Here is a 17,558-nt window from a genome sequence, read left to right as displayed (position 1 = left end):
AAGAAGGATTAAAGGAAGGGAGGAAGGAAAAAAGGAAGGAAGGATTGAAGAAAGGAAGGAGAGAAGGATTGAAGGAAGGGAGGAAGGAAAAAAGGAAGGAAGGAAGGAAGGAAGGAAGGATTGACGGAAGGATGGAAGGAAGGAGGGATTGAAGAAAGGAAGGAAAGAAGGATTGAAGAAAGGAAGGAAGGAAAAAAGAATTGAAGGAAGGATTGAAGGATTGAAGGAAGGAAAGGTTGAAGAAAGGAAGGAAGGAAAGATTGAAGGAAGGAAGGAAAGAAGGATTGAAGAAAGGAAGGAAAGAAGGATTGAAGGAAGGAAGGAAGGAAGGAAGGAAGGAAGGATTGAAGAAAGGAAGGAAGGAAAAAAGGATTGAAGGAAGGAAGGAAGGAAAGAAAGAAAGAAAGAAGAAAAAACGAAGGAAAGATTGAAGGAAGGAATGAAGAAAAGATTGAAGAAAGGAAGGACTGATTGATTGAAGGAAGGAAGGAGGGAAGGATTGAAGGAAGGAAGTGTTGAAGGAAGTGTTAAAGAAAGGAAGGAAGGAAGAAAGGAAGGAAAGGATTGAAGAAAGGAAGGAAGGAAAAAAGGAAGGAAGGAAGGAAGGACTGAATAAAGGAAGGAAGGAGGGATTGAAGAAAGAAGGAAAGAAGGATTGAAGAAAGGAAGGGGGGAAAGGATTGAAGAAAGAAGGATTGAAGAAAGGAAGGATTGATTGAAGGAAGGGGGAAGGATTGAAGGAAGGAAGGAATCAAGGAAGAAAAGATTGAAGGGAGGATTGGAATTGAAAGCAAAGTATTTTCACCACCAATTATGAACCAATAAAAAAGATACAGAGAAGGGTATGTTATAAAATATTTGTAGAACACTTTTCTGATGCCCTAGGCCTGGGAACTGCAAAATATCCTGTCTTAGAAGTCAAAATGGCAGATACAAAGGAGACCTAGGCTAGTCATACTCATTATTTTCAACAGTGGTTCACAGGCTCAGACAGCTATGTGCAAAATCTATATATAAACACACCTCTTCTTTCTTTCGCAACCATTTCCCCAGACTGATCAACCAAAGACAGCAGTGCTTCCCATTTTCCCTTCTCTGTGCCTCCCCTTCTTCAGTCCAGCCATAAATGTGAGCTCCCCACCAAAGGATGGGATGTGGGGTTCAGGATATAGCAACAATAGGAAAATCCATCAACAGTGACTTTTTATAGCTTTCAAAGACAACTGAAAGTTCCAACACACAAAACCCAAACACACAGCAGTCAATGGATAAGCCACCTCTGGCAAAAGAAATACTACAATATGGTTTGAAACTGGAAGGAAGGTGAAAGGATTGAAGGAAGAAAAGAAGGACTGAATGAAGGAGGGAGGGAGGAAGAAAAGGAAGGAAGGAAGGAAGGAAGGAAGGAAGGAAGGAAGGAGGAAGGAAGGAAGGAAGGACTGAAGGAAGGAAGGAAGGATTTAAAGAAGGAAAGAAGGATGGATGGATTAATGGATGGATGGAAGGAAGGAGTGAAGGAAGGAAGGAAAAAAGAAGAAAGGATTGAAGGAAGGAAGGAAGGACTGAAGGAAGGATTGATTGAATGAAAGAAGAAGGAAGGAAGGAAAAACTGAAGGAAGGAAAGAAGGATGGATGAATGGATGGAAGGAAGGAAGGAAGAACTGAAGGAACAAAAGAAGAACTGAAGGAAGGAAAGAAGGAAGGAAGGAAAAAAGGAAGGAAGGAGTGAAGGAAGGATTGTGAAAGAAAGAAGGAAGGAAGGATTGAAGGACGGATGGACGGAAGGAAGGAAGAACTGAAGGAAGGAAAGAAGAACTGAAGGAAGGAAAGAAAGAAGGAAGGAGTGAAGGAAGGATTGATTGAATGAAAGAAGAAGGAAGGATTGACGGACGGACGGACGGAAGGAAGGAAGGAAGGAAGGAAGGAAGGAAGAACTGAAGGAAGGAAAGAAGAACTGAAGGAAGGAAAGAAAGAAGGAAGGAGTGAAGGAAGGATTGATTGAATGAAAGAAGAAGGAAGGATTGACGGACGGAAGGAAGGAAGGAAGGAAGGAAGGAAGGAAGGAAGGAAGGAAAGATGGATGACACAATAGTTTGGGAGAGGATCAAGAGTTTAAAGCCACGCTCCTATGCACACTTACCTGGAAGTAAGTCTCAAAGCAATACATGGGCCTGACGTAAAAGCAAACATGCTTATTATCTCTGTCTGAGAAAAGAGCATTACCAACTGTACCCCCCTTCCCTGGATGGAAAACGTCAATTTTGAAACCTTCCCAAGTCCCTGGAAACCTAACAAAGATCAATCAAGGCGAAGGAAGAGCAAGTCATGCAAGTCACAGAACCAGCAGGATCCAAACACATGCTGTTATGTGTTGCCTTCACTCTCCAAACATTGCAATGGCTCTATCTATCTATCTATCTATATAGGCTTCTACTAGGCTTCTAATATCTATCTATCTATCTATCTATCTATCTATCTTAGAAGCCTAGTTCGCCCTGCATTGCCAAGAATTGCTCTAGATGGGGAGGGAAAGACAAGACAGAGACGTAAACATAGTCTTGTGAAATGGAGCAGGGATGAATCCAACTTGAGATTCATCCTGATGGATACAAAGGGCAAGATCAAGGCGATTTTGCACAAAACAAGAGGGAAGGTTGCAGCTGTTGGAGTGGAAAGAAAGAGGGAAAGAAAGAGATGATGGAGGAGGAGGAGGAGGAAGTATCACAACCAAAGGCCTAGCTGCCTAACAAGCAACAACTGAAGCCTGAACCAAGTCGGGGAAGAAAAGCTGAGGAAAACACAAAAGCCACCTCCCCAACGGAGAAGTCAAGATCCTGGCAGGGCAGGCGCTCCTTGGAAAGGGCCGGCAGACAAAGCCTCCAGGCCTAAGTCCCAGAAGTCTCTCGCCTCTTCTCTGTCGGCCTTCTTTCCCTTCCATCCCCAAAATTGCTCTGAATTCGATCATCTCGCTCCAACCAACCAACCACCTCCCCCTACCGGCGGCTTGCCTTTCGAGCATGCGGAGAAGCCGTGCACTGCCATTTCATAACTGCATTGTTTACAGGCACACCACGGCCTGCCATCTTTTTTTCCCCTTTCTTTCTATCCCTTCTTCTTGGATGTGTGTGGACACCAAAACAGGGTCTGGAGACACCAGGAGGAACTTTCCCCAAATTCATCCGGCAACGGCCTCAACTAAGTCAAGCTCGCAGAGAATTATAAATCATCATGTTTGGAAATGTGTGGGTTTCCTTTTCCAAAGTAGAAAAGGGAGGTTGCAGGGAAGGAAAACAAAGAAATGGGGATGTGACATTTCTCATTTGGGGGAAAAATATTAAGGTTCATAATTCCACCGCTAACGCAGATTGCCTTTTAAGACTCAAGCTTCAATATTTTTGCAAAAGGAAACAAGGCACTTGCCATGTGGCACGTAAATAATCCTACATGGTAGCCACCGAATGGACACGCTGCTATTCCCATACCTGAAAAGCAAAAGTAGAGGAACTTGCTTTAAGATTGACAGGAAACAGTCCCGTCGGAAATGGGAGTCAGAGAATGGTTGCGAGGAAACTAGGAAAATATAAATTCCACAGATCAGGGGCGGCTCAACCCATTACGCAAAGTAAACATTTGCAGTATAGTTGATTTTGCTCAGGGGTGCTCTTGAGGCACTCTTGGGGGAAAATAGACCTTGACATATGTGAGTTGTAGTTACTGGGATGTATAGTTCGCCTACAATCAAAGAGCATTCTGAACTCCACCAATGATGGAATTGAACCAAATATGGCACACACAACTCCCACGACGAACAGAAAATATATATCAGTAGGTTCTTGTAGGTTTTTTCGGGCTATAGGCCCATGTTCTAGAGGCATTTCTCCTGACGTTTCGCCTGCATCTATGGCAAGCATCCTCAGAGGTAGTGAGGTCTGTTGGAAATAGGAAAATGGGTTTATATATCTGTGGAATGACTGGGGTGGGGCAAAGAGCTCTCTGCTGGAGCTAGGTGTGAATGTTTCAGCTGACCACCTTCATTAGCATTTGAAGGCCTGGCAGAGCCTGGGAAAATGTTCTGTTGAGAGGTGTTAAGATGTGCCTGGTTGTTTCCTCTCTGCTGTTTTGCTGTAGTAATTTTAGAGTTTTTTTTAATACTGGTAGCCAGATTTTGTTCATTTTCATGGTCTCCTCCTTTCTGTTGAAATTGTCCACATGCTTGTGGATTTCAATTGCTTCTCTGTGAAGTCTGACATGACAAGAACCTAGTGATTCCAGCCATGAAAGCCTTCGACAATATATATCAGTGATTGGTTGGGGGGGGGGGGGCAAAATACTATTTGCTTACCGTTGAAAATTACCTAGGGCCGCCTCTGCTATACACTATAAACCCCATTTTCCTAGTTTCCAACAGACCTCACAACCTCTGAGGAGGCCTGCCATGGATGCAGGTGAAGTGTCAGGAGAGAATGCTTCTGGAACATTTATTTATTTATTTACTGTGTTCGTATACCGCCTTTCTCAGCCAATCGGCGACTCAAGGCGGTTTCCAACAAATCAGTACATATAAAAACATAATACATATTAAAACATTAAACAATATAAAACAATATAAAACACCACAAAAGCAATAAGAACAACATCATTAGCATCTCATTATTATCAAGCATTGTCCAGTTCCATTGTCAAATTGTTCGATTTCCTATATTAGCTACTCTGCATTTGTAAACGCTTGCTCGAGCAGCCATGTTTTAACTTGCCTCCGAAATGTTAAGGGGGAGGGAGCAAATCCATAGCCGAGGGGCCACCACTGAAAAGGCCCTGTCTCTCATTCTCACCAGACGTACTTGTGATGAAGGTGGGACCGAGAGCAGGGCCTCCCCAGACGATCTTAGAGTCCTCAATGGTTCATAAGGGGAGACACATTCGGATAGGTAAGTTGGGCCAGAACCGTTTAGGGCTTTATAGGCCAAAGCCAGCACTTTGAATTGGGCCCGGTGGCCATACAGCACGGAACATGGCCATACAGCCTGGAAAGCTCACAGCAACCCAGTGATTCTGGCCATGAAAGTCTTCAACATGAAAGTCTTCAAAAATACAACATGTCATTCCTCTTTGGGAAAGAAAAAATTTGAGATGCTTAATTCCATAGTTAACACAATTTGCCTTTTAAGACTCAATTCAAAATATTTTTGCAAAAGGAAACAAGGCACTTGCCATGTGGCACATAAATAACCCTACATGGTAGCCACCGAATGGACACGCTGCTATTCCCATAGCTGAAAAGCAAAAGTAGAGGAACTTCCTCCTTTAAGATTGACAGGAAACAGTCCCGTCGGAAATGGGAGTCAGAGAATTCTGCTTCTTATAAAGGGAAGTTAAAATTTCCAGGTGCAATTTCCCTTTGCTGCAAATTAAACCACCCACCCACCGGATAATTTCAACTGGCATGCATTTGTGGTTGGGAAGGGAGACACAGAGAGGAAAAAAGAAATAGGAATGTGCCATGTGGGTTGCTGTGAGTTTTCCGGGTTGTTTGGCCATGTTCCAGAAGCATTCTCTCCTGACATTTCGCCTGCATCTATGGCAGGCATTCACAGAAATTGTGAGGTCTGTTGGAAACTAGGAAAATATATATTCCACATATATATAAACCCCATTTTCCTAGTTTCCAACAAACCTCACAATCTCTGAGGATGCCTGCCATAGATGAAGGCGAAACATCAGGAGAGAATGCTTCTGGAACATGTCCAGACAGCCCAGAAAACTCACAGAAACTCAGTGATTCCGGCCATGAAAGCCTTGGACAATACAATGTGTCATTTCCCTTCATAGAATCATAGAATCAAAGAGTTGGAAGAGACCTCATGGGCCATCCAGTCCAACCCCCTGCCAAGAAGCAGGAACATGTCCAGACAGCCAAGAAGCAGGAATATTGCATTCAAATCACCCCTGACAGATGGCCATCCAGCCTCTGCTTAAAAGCTTCCAAAGAAGGAGCCTCCACCACACTCCGGGGCAGAGAGTTCCACTGCTGAACGGCTCTCACAGTCAGGAAGTTCTTCCTAATGTTCAGATGGAATTTCCTCTCTTTCTTTGGAGAAAGAAGAAAAATTGAGGTGCTTAATTCCATCGCTAGCATAGTTTGCCTTTTTAGACTCAAGCCACAATATTTCTGCAAAAGGAACGAGGACATTTGCCATGTGGCACGTAAATAGTCCTACATGGTAGCCATTGAATGGACACACTGCTGAGTGTGTCAACTGAAAACAACCAGTTTTTATCCACAGCTGTGCCTGCTTTTTATTAATTTTAATTGTTTTATTCTATGATTATGGGTGCGTAAATGTAATTTCATGTTTCTATTCTTTTTAGGTCTATGTATTGTTTACATGAGGAACTTTGGTGCACTTTGTCATCCATCCCAAGTCCCTTTGGTGAGATGGTGGCGAGGTACAAATAATAATAATTAATAATAATAACAATAAAAATAATAATAATGTTATAATTTCCCAGTAAGGTAGCTTTCTGCAGCTGGCAGATGGTAATTTTGTCTGCGCCAATTGTGTTTAAGTGCAGGCCAAGGTCGTTAGGCACTGCACCCAGCGTGCCGATCACCACTGGGACCACCTTGACTGGCTTGGGCCAGAGTATTATTATTATTATTATTACTATTATTATTTCTTGATACACAACAAGATGAGTCCACAGCAGACACTCTGCTGGCTGTTGTATTGGATCACACATCGGACACTTCCCAAGTGTCTAGGACTATGTGATGTATTGGTGAATACTGCATGCAGATCCCAGTAAGGTAGCTTTCTGCAGCTGGCAGATGGTAATTTTATCTGTGCCAATTGTGTTTAAGTGCAGGCCAAGGTCGTTAGGCACTGCACCCAGCGTGCCGATCACCACTGGGACCACCTTGACTGGCTTGGGCCAGAGTATTATTATTATTATTATTACTATTATTATTTCTTGATACACAACAAGATGAGTCCACAGCAGACACTCTGCTGGCTGTTGTATTGGATCACACATCGGACACTTCCCAAGTGTCTAGGACTATGTGATGTATTGGTGAATACTGCATGCAGATCCCAGTAAGGTAGCTTTCTGCAGCTGGCAGATGGTAATTTTATCTGTGCCAATTGTGTTTAAGTGCAGGCCAAGGTCGTTAGGCACTGCACCCAGCGTGCCGATCACCACTGGGACCACCTTGACTGGCTTGGGCCAGAGTCATTATTATTATTATTATTAATAATAATAATTATTATTATTATTATTAATTATTGGAACCCCCGGTGGTGCCATGGGTTAAACCCTTGTGCTGGCTGAACTGGTTGACTGAAAGATTGGAGGTTCGAATCCGGAGAGGTTTGAATTGTAGTAGGCGGTCTGTAGTTTGCTCTTCTTCACACTCACATGTCGTGGACTCTGCTTTCTAGCTCCATTTCTTAAAGTTGGCTCTGCATCTCGTGGTGCCAGAGTGCAGTCTGTTCAGCGCCTTCCAAGTCGCCAAGTTTTCTGACTGCCCAGGAGGGGGGTTTCTCATCTGGTCTCAGCCGGTGACTGAAGTTCCAGATTTTAACCTGCCACTTTTGGACTCTTGCTTGCTGAGGTGTTCTTGCAAGTATCTCTGTAGAGCTTAAAGAACTATTTCTTGACTTCACCTTCCTACCAATTCCTTCTCCTTCAAGAAGGAACTGGTAGGAAGGTGGATCTCCACCTGGACGCACAAGTTAAAAAGACATCTCCAAGGTTAATTCGATCACTTCTCCAGACTCTTAGATATCCATTGACTTGAATGCAGCAAAGCTAATTAGAGTGTGTTATGCTTCTGCTTGATGAATATGGGCTTGACCATGTTTCTGGTAGATGAAGATGGGCTTGACCATAGCTCTGGTTGATGAAGATGGGCCTGACCATAGCTCTGGTTGATGAAGATGGGCTTGACAATGATTCTGGTAAATGAAGATGGGCTTGACCATAATTCTGGTTGATGAAGTTGGGTTTGGCCATGGCTCTGGTCGATGAAGATGGGGTTGACCATGGCTCTGGTAGATGAAGATGGGCTTGGCCATGATACCAGTAGATGAAGATGGGCTTGGCCATGATACCGGTAGATGAAGACGGGCTTGATCATGGCTCTCCTAGATAAAGCTGGGTTTGACCATGGCTCTGGTGGATGAAGATAGGCTTGTCAATGATTCTGGTAGATGAAGATGGGCTTCACCATGGCTCTGGTAGATGAAGTTTGGCTTGACCTTGGCTCTCGTTGATGAATATGGGCTTCATCATGATTCTGGTAGATGAATATGGGATTGAGCATACTTTTGGTAGATGAATATGGGATTGAGGATGCTTCTGGTAGATGAATATGGGATTGAGCATGCTTTTGGTAGATGAATATGGGATTGAGCATGCTTCTGGTAGATAAATATGGGATTGAGCATGCTTCTGGTAGATGAATATGGGATTGAGCATGCTTCTGGTAGATAAATATGGGATTGAGCATGCTTCTGGTAGATGAATATGGGATTGAGCATGCTTCTGGTAGATGAATATGGGATTGAGCATGCTTCTGGTAGATGAATATGGGACTGAGCATACTTCTGGTAGATGAATATGGGATTGAGCATGCTTCTGGTAGATGAATATGGGATTGAGCATGCTTCTGGTAGATGAATATGGGATTGAGCATGCTTCTGGTAGATGAATATGGGATTGAGCATGCTTCTGGTAGATGAATATGGGATTGAGCATGCTTCTGGTAGATGAATATGGGATTGAGCATGCTTCTGGTAGATGAATATGGGATTGAGCATGCTTCTGGTAGATAAATATGGGATTGAGCATGCTTCTGGTAGATGAATATGGGATTGAGCATGCTTCTGGTAGATGAATATGGGATTGAGCATGCTTCTGGTAGATGAATATGATCAACCAGTTTTCTTTTCAGCCACCAAATCCTGCACAAGGCCATAATTGGAGGAGAAATCAAACTGTACATGCAATAATTTTATATAGACATTCCCTGTGACTTGAGAATTATTTTTCCTCCTCCAGGGGAAAAAATATTGAGGAAAGCTGCTCCAGATGGAGGAACGTAGCTTTGCTGAGCCATAGAGAATAGCTATTAGGTAAACGTTTTCTGCTGATCCTGTTGTGCATCTGTTTGGAATACAAATCAGGCTACAGGTTCTAGAGGACAGAAAGGCACAAATAGTGCTAGCTCGGGGAAATTGGGTGCCTGAGAGTCTGCGGTTTGAAGTCCTATTCATTTTTTTGGGGGGGAAGATGTCCAAGAACCCAACTGCAGGAAGACCGGACCAACCCTGAAGGAACACGAGAATGGAAGCAAGCTTAAAGATAAAATACAAGTTGTCTTCACATGTGGCCGCAGCATGTTTTTTCAGATGCCACCACGCAATTCTGGAGCAGAAATGGGTTGGGTTGGTGGTGCTGTCGTTTGAACTACTGTTATGAATCATAATGTAAATATCTGATATGAAGGATGGATTTTTAATCACTAGACCAAATTTGGCACACATATCTGATACGCCCAAATTTGAATACTGGTGGGGTTGGGGGGGATTGATTTTGTCATTTGGGAGTTGTAGTTGCTGGGATTTACAGTTCACCTACAATCAAAGAACATTCTGAACTCCACCAACGATGGAACTGAACCAAACTTGGCACACGGAACTCCCATGGCCAAAATAAAATACTGGAAGGGTTTGCTGGGCCTTGACCTTGAGTTTGGGAATTGTAGTTCACCTACTTCTAAAGAGCACAGTGGACTCAAACGATGATGGATCTGGACCAAACTTGGCACAAATACTCAATATGCCCAAATGTGAACACCGGTGGAGTTTGGGGAAAATAGACCTTGACATTTGGGCATTGTAGTTGCTAGGATTTATAGTTCACTTATAATCAAAGAGCATTCTGAACTCCATTAACAATGGAATTGAACCAAACTTGGCACAAGGGACTCCCATGACCAACAGATAACACTGGAAGGGTTTGGTGGGCCTTGACCTTGAGTTTTGGAGTTGTAGTTCACCTACATCTAAAGAGCACCATGGACTCAAACAATGATGGATCTGGACCAAACATGGCACGAATACTCAATATGCCCAAATGTGAACACCGGCGGAGTTTGGGGGGAAAGGATCTTGACATTTGGGAGTTGTAGTTGCTGGTATTTATAGTTCACCTATAATCAAAGAGCATTCTGAACCCCACCAACAATGGAATTGAACCAAACTTGACACACGGGACTCCCATGACCAACAGAAAACACTGGAAGGGTTTGATGGCCATTGACCTTGAGTTTGGAAGTTGTAGTTCACCTACATCCAGGGAGCATTGTGGACTCAAACCATGACGGATTTGGACCAAATTTGGCACAAATACCCAATATGCCCAAATGTGAATACCGGTGGAGTTTGCAGAAAATAGACCTAGACATTTGGGAGTTGTCGTTGCTGGGATTTATAGTTCACCTACAATCAAAGAACATTCTGAACTCCACCCATAATGGAATTGATCCAAACTTGACAAACAGAAGTCCCAAGACCAACAGAAAATATTGTGTTTTCTCATGGTCTCTGGCGACCCCTCTGACATCCCCTCATGACCCCCACCCAGGGGGGTCCCGACCCCCAGATTGAGAAACGCTGTTTTAGTGATAGAACTACCAAACACTCTTTGGGAATGACCTAACTTTTGGCTCGACCACAACCTTTTTTTCGCCATCCCCAAAATAAACATGAGCCAACATTTGCAGAATTCCAACCCAAGTCTTCTCAAACTCTGAACACATTCACGTCCTCCCTGAGTAGCACAACAAGAAATATAAAAAGAGGCAGGAAGGTGACAGCAAAAGGAATGTCCCTTTGCTGATCTTCCTAACTCTCCTCTTCTTTCCCCAGATGCCAATAATAAAACATCCTGCATCCAACTGAAAGGAATCTCATTGCTGTGTCCTTCTGGAGTAGGGCAGCAACAAGAACAAGACGCAACCGAAACCATCCTGGACCATTCCTTTTCTACCTGGCAGCCTTCCCGCACAATCCCAACCAGGAAGGAGTCTTACTGGCACGAAGGTGGACCGTACCTGCAAAACTGAGCAGCTGCCTTCTTTTTTTAAAGGAATCCCAGATCCCAGATCCTCATGCACAGAGTGTGATTCAGTTTCTGCTCATGTGACAAAAAGAACAACAAAAAAGCAAAGCTCCCTCTGCTCTGAGTGAGCATGCTCAGTGGAGACCATTTTCACCGATCGGAGCTGCAGCCATTTCAAAAGAAGGAGGGCTTGGAGGCTCCTGCACACCCAAAACAAGGGGGAATCCCTGCTGGTTTTCTGCCATTTTTGATGATTATTATTATTAATCCAGATGACCAGTTTGCACGCTGAAAGTGTGCCAAGCTTTAGATGGATCGCTCACCCAAAAAGGGGAAAAAACAAAAGCATTTGGGAGGAACATAACAAGACTTTGCACCGATGGCCTACAAGGAGGCAATGGTGGCAAGGCTCCAGATGCACCGGGAAAAAAGTGAATGCAACCATTTCCTTTTGGACAGGATGGATTTTTTTTCAGCCCCATTGGCCATTTCTTTCCATCTCAATCCTATTTTGTTCAGAGTTGCGGTCTTTACAAAGGCAACGAAGGGGACACAGATCGGAACGGAGCAACACAATGCTATAACCAAGCAAGACCAGACCAAAATAAATGACATTTGTCACCATTCGGCGCAACCAACGCTCATGCCATAAGCAACCCTATTTATAATATGGGCTTGCTTTTTCTAATTCAGGTTCCCAAGATTAATGTGCTGTTAAGGGTAAGGGGAGTATTGCTGGATTAGGTTCTTGTGGGTTTTTTCGGGCTATAGAGCCATGTTCTAGAGGCATTTCTCCTGACGTTTCGCCTGCATCTATGGCAAGCATCCTCAGAGGTAGTGAGGTCTGTTGGAATTAGTGCTTGCCATAGATGCAGGTGAAACGTCAGGAGAAATGCCTCTAGAACATGGCTCTATAGCCCGAAAAAACCCACAAGAACCTAGTGATTCCAGCCATGAAAGCCTTCGACAATATATTGCTGGATTGATTTCGAACAGTGGTTCCCAACCTGTGGTCTGTGGACCACCAGTGGTCGGCAAGAACAAAAATATGGTCCGCGACCTCACCATTACTACAACATTGCCTCGAAACTACACGGCAATGAGAGCGACAGGTCTTACAAAACCCTCATATAGTGCCAAAGCAACAGGGATGGCAGGAGGGGAGACCCACAAAAGCTTACTACTACCACACCAGCTCTATATTGTGGGTGAGCAGATGGATGGTATATGGTCCGTACCAGAAACTAGAGCAGATGTGTCGAGTCGCCTCAGGAGCCTCGAGTCGCCCCTCGAGAGAGAGAAGGGCGGTATATAAATACGGTAAATAAATAAAATAAATCATAATAAATGTGGTCTATCCAATGCAATTTTCTGAAGCAGCACCCTAAATAACCAAACCGAATCTAAAGTTGACCAAAAACCAATTCAGAACCCTTTTGGTACTAATGTTGGAGAGTGGTTCCTGGTAAAAATGATCGCTGGTCAAGTGGTCCATTGACAAAATTGTTGGGTGAGTGGGCTTATTAACAAAAGACCCTCCTCACAAATGTATACCAGAGTAACTTAATAGCAGATGGCGGTGGCCAAAAGTGATAAAAATAACAAAAACACCAATGTGATCTTTTCCACAGCAAAATAATATGGTTGTACAAGCGGACAAATGTCAGCGTGCTGGAAGAAGCAAAGACCACCAGCATTGAAGCGATGGTCCTCTGTCATCAACAGCTGGACCGGCCACACTCTCCGGATGCCCGACCACCATCTTCCAAAGGAGTTGCTCTATTCCGAACTTAAGAACGGAAAACGGGATGTTGGTGGACAGGAAAAGAGATTTAAAGATGGGCTCAAAGCCAACCTTAAAAACTCTGGCATAGATACTGAGAACTGGGAAGCCCTGGCCCTTGAGCACTCCAGCTGGAGGTCAGCTGTGACCAGCAGTGCTGTAGATTTTGAAGAGGCACAAATGGAGGGCGAAAGAGAGAAATGTGCCAAGAGGAAGGCGCGTCAAGCCAACCCCAACCGGGACCGCCTTCCACCCGGAAACCAATACCCTCACTGCAGGAGAAGATGCAGATCAAGAATAGAGCTCCGCAGTCACCTACGGACCCACCACCAGGACACCGATCTTGAAAGACAATCCTACTCGGACTACGAGGGATCGCCTAAGTAAAGTACTATTTACAAGAACAAGGTTTCCATAATACAATTCAAGTTCTTTGCACTTCCTTCTTTGCTTCCACGCTGGGCTTCTTTCTTATGCAGATAAACAGCTTTGCTTTCACAGAGACTCTTCTCACACTGAAGTTACACAGCAGCTTTTACACACAGCAGCCTTCACACTGGAGCTTCATACACAGTTGCCTTCTCTCACGGAAGCTTCTCACACTGAGGCCTATTAACATTGAGGCCTGCCTCTCACTGAGGCCTTTCTCCCACTGAAGGCTCTCTCAGACTGACACTTCCTAACACTGAGGCGAACTAACACTGAGACCTACTTATACTGAGACCTAGTAACACACTGAGGCCCTTCTCCCAGAGAGACCTCTCATAAAATGAGGGCAAAATAATAATAATTATTATTATTTATTTATTTATTTATTTCTACCCCGCTGCCATCTCCCCAAGGGACTCAGTGCGGCTTACATGAGGCCAAGCCCGCAGTACATCAATAAAACGAAGGCAATAACAAAATAATCAAAACAAAACAGTAAAATAAATCTCAACAAAAATAAACAATAAACAATAACAATAACATGCAAGCATTTAAAAACCTATGGCCGGGCCAAATGTAATATTTTTAAATTTAAAAAATAATTCTGGGCATGAACAAGGAAGGGTATAACTAGGATAAGGTTTTCAAGGAAAGATGAGGGCGTGCAGGCAATCCTAAATCAATGTTAATGTTAAAGTGCACTTGGGGACATATTGCTAAGAGTTTTCCTTATTCTGGGAAGGCACACTGCAACAACCACGTTTTCAGGCTCCTCCTAAAGACTGCCAGCGTTGGGGTATGTCTGATGTCCTTGGGAACTGAGTTCCAGAGTCGAGGGGCCACCACCGAAAAGGCCCTCTCCTTCGTCCCCACCAATTGCGCCTGCGAAGGAGGTGAGAGAGCGAGCAGGGCCTCTCCAGATGATCAAAGAGATCGTGTGGGTTCATACACAGAAATGCGGTCACGCAGGTAGGCGGGTCCCAAACCGTTCAGGGCTTTGTAGGTAAAAACCTGCACCTTGAATTGGGACCGGAAAATAACACTGAGACCTTCTCACACTGAGGCCTCTCACAGATTGGGGGCAAGTAACACTGAGACCTTCTCACACTGAGGCCTCTCACAAACTACTAAGCTACAGACACACCTGCTTAGATTGAACTGCAGCTTTTGCTGAGTCATTGCATCAATTTAACATTTTCAGTGCTTGACTCACATTTTTGTAATTAAAAATACTTAGTTAATTTTTAATATTTCTGGCAAAAGTGGTCCCTGGTCAAAAAAAAGGTTGGGAACTACTTAGAGGCCTCAAAGTACGGAAGCTGTTCTTCGAGTGATTTTCTACCAAAAGAGAGAGGGAGGGAGGGAGAGGAGCGGAGCTAAACTGGGCCACCTTGGAGAGGAAAGCTTTGTGCATTCTTAATATAGAAAAGCACACAACCATTTTCCACCAAATAGTATGAGCTGCTGTAAAGACACCAGCGACTGCAAGCCAAATGACTGGATTTGCAGGGTTGAAAGAAGAACACTGCCGCAGAACAACACAGAAATACATAGAAATGTGAAACATTTCCACCGATCCTCAGCAAAGCAGACCAAATCTTCTAGTTCCTGGAAGTACCCTTGGAAGGAACCAACCTGCACGAGATCTTATAAGAAGGACCGGAAGGAAAATGGGAGCAGTTCAAAACAAGCAAGACAGCATTGACTCAAATGTGAGCCTTTCTCTCTCTTCTTTCCCCAAGTGCTTAACTGTTTCCTGCTGAACTCTGAGAAAAGGCAAGCTGAAAAGGTATATCATATTGAGGAGGAAAATAAAGAGTTTCAATCAAGTGCAGGTTCTGTTGAAATCGCGTCAAGATGGGTTAGATTTAAAGAGAGATTGTACTTCTTTGAACAAGCAATCGTCTTCCATTTAAGCCAAACAATCATAGAATCATAGAATCAAAGAGTTGGAAGAGACCTCATGGGCCATCCAGTCCAACCCCCTGCCAAGAAGCAGGAATATTGCATTCAAATCACCCCTTACAGATGGCCATCCAGCCTCTGTTTAAAAGCTTCCAAAGAAGGAGCCTCCACCACACTCCCTCCGGGGCAGAGAGTTCCACTGCTGAACGGCTCTCACAGTCAGGAAGTTCTTCCTCATGTTCAGATGGAATCTCCTCTCTTGTAGTTTGAAGCCATTGTTCCATTGCGTCCTAGTCTCCAAGGAAGCAGAAAACAAGCTTGCTCCCTCCTCCCTGTGACTTCCTCTCACATATTTATACATGGCTATCATGTCTCCTCTCAGCCTTCTCTTCTTCAGGCTAAACATGCCCAGTTCCCTAAGCCGCTCCTCATAGGGCTTGTTCTCCAGACCCTTGATCATTTTAGTCGCCCTCCTCTGGACACATTCCAGCTTGTCAATATCTCTCTTGAATTGTGGTGCCCAGAATTGGACACAGTATTCCAGGTGTGGTCTAACCAAAGCAGAATAGAGGGGTAGCATGACTTCCCTGGATCTAGACACTATGCTCCTATTAATGCAGGCCAAAATCCCATTGGCTTTTTTTGCCGCCACATCACATTGTTGGCTCATGTTTAACTTGTTGTCCACGAGGACTCCAAGATCTTTTCGACACGTACTGCTATCAAGCCAGGCATCGTCCCCCATTCTGTATCTTTGCATTTCGTTTTTCCTGCCTAAGAGGAGTATCTTGCATTTGTCCCTGTTGAACTTCATTTTGTTAGCTTTGGCCAATCATCTCTCTAATCTGTCAAGATCATTTTGAATCCTGCTCCTGTCCTCTGGAGTATTGGCTCTCCCTCCCAATTTGGTGTCTTCTGCAAACTTGATGATCATGCCTTCTAGCCCTTCATCTAAGTCATTAATAAAGATGTTGAACAGGACCGGGCCCAGGACGGAACCCTGCGGCACTCCACTTGTCACTTCTTTCCAAATGCTGCCTTTTCTACGATGATCACTGCAGCTTTCAAGAGAAGAGTTGCACTTTAACATCTGTCTATGGCCCAAAATTAACCTTAGAAAAATAATATTCTGTATTTATAAGAAGCCCAGGAAACAACCAAATGTGGATTCACAAATAGAGCCCTTTCAAACTGCATCCCATTTCTGGCAATGGAAGGATGGTAAATGTGCTGGTACGGCTGTACCAGGAGTTCCAACTTTATTTTCTTTCTGTTATCTGTTTTGCAGTCATAGGACAGGCCTCCTGTCCATCATAATTAAGCTTTGGTTCCGCCCCTTGTTCTGGGCTCTGGGAGGGAAAGGAGCCATTTTTTGGGCAGTCTCACACAAGGTAGCTAAGCTATAGGACGTAGACCAGCTCGTCCCGTAGAAAAGCTTCCTTTTTCAAGAGCATCCAGGGGAATTAACCATCCAGGGAAAAAGTAACATCCGGGGATACAGAAGCAGAAATTCCAGGAGAAAGGTCCCAAAAGCTCTGGCTGAGAGCTCATAGCCTCTCAGCCTCACAGCATCAGAGGGAACAGACCTGAAGTTTCTAAGAATTCTCGAAGGGAGAACAGCATTACAGATCCATGGAACTCCAGCTGAAATATCTTCAAGCCTCAGCTGGTAGGTCTACTCGATACCCAGACGCATTTGGAATCAGTAGTAGGTCCCATACTGATGAGGCATAGATAGAAAGCAGCCTGGGAGAGGTTAAAAAGGGTTTTTCCTACAGAGAAAGTTTAGTTAATCAAAGTCAGGTGCCAGTCCACTGAGGACTAGACTAAGAAAGCCTTGAAGTGTTGTTTGAACCATTGAAGATTTGTTGTTTGTTCCATAATAAAAACTTTGTTGCATCATTAAAGACTCTAAAGACCATCACTTCAGAAAAATCCGAGAACCTCTCTTTGAAGCCCCCTGGCTTCCCGCTGGGCTTAAAGTATACGTCATATAGAAAAGTACAGCTGTTACAGGCCCAGCGCGCAACAGAACAGTAAATAATAATAATAATAATAATAATTAATAATAATAATTGAAAATTGAATAATAATTGAATATTGAAAAGTCAATGACAGATCCCAAATGTAGACTCTGCAAGGAAGCAGATGAAACAATAGATCCCATCCTCAGCTGCTGCAAGAAGATCGCGCAGATAGACTACAAGCAGAGGCACAACACCGTTGCTCAGATGATTCATTGGAACTTGTGCCACAAATACCATCTGCCTGCAACAAAGAACTGGTGAGATCACAAGCCGGAAAAAGTTACAGA

The 17,558-nt window shown here is 43.9% G+C and overlaps 1 protein-coding gene across 10 annotated transcripts in view; it reads right to left on the bottom strand.

The window, feature by feature from the left end:
* The window catches only part of EHMT1 (euchromatic histone lysine methyltransferase 1), a 165,307-nt gene that overhangs the window by 118,775 nt on the left and 28,974 nt on the right, over positions 1 to 17,558 (bottom strand). Inside the window, exon 1 of one of the 10 annotated variants that reach the window (XM_067471864.1) lies at positions 11,120 to 11,143. The exons of 7 other annotated variants lie outside the window; for them this stretch is intronic. The gene's annotated coding sequence lies outside the window, so the exon portion shown is untranslated. Of the gene's footprint in view, positions 1 to 2,810; positions 2,966 to 3,482; positions 3,539 to 11,119; positions 11,144 to 17,558 lie in introns of those variants that run through there. 2 more of the 10 variants (XM_067471865.1, XM_067471863.1) reach the window with 2 other exon arrangements.

The sequence above is a fragment of the Anolis sagrei genome, chromosome 11 (genome assembly GCF_037176765.1).
Source record: "Anolis sagrei isolate rAnoSag1 chromosome 11, rAnoSag1.mat, whole genome shotgun sequence".
In the NCBI taxonomy this organism is placed as follows: Eukaryota; Metazoa; Chordata; class Lepidosauria; order Squamata; family Dactyloidae; genus Anolis; species Anolis sagrei.
This window is presented reverse-complemented; position numbering and strand designations above follow the sequence as displayed.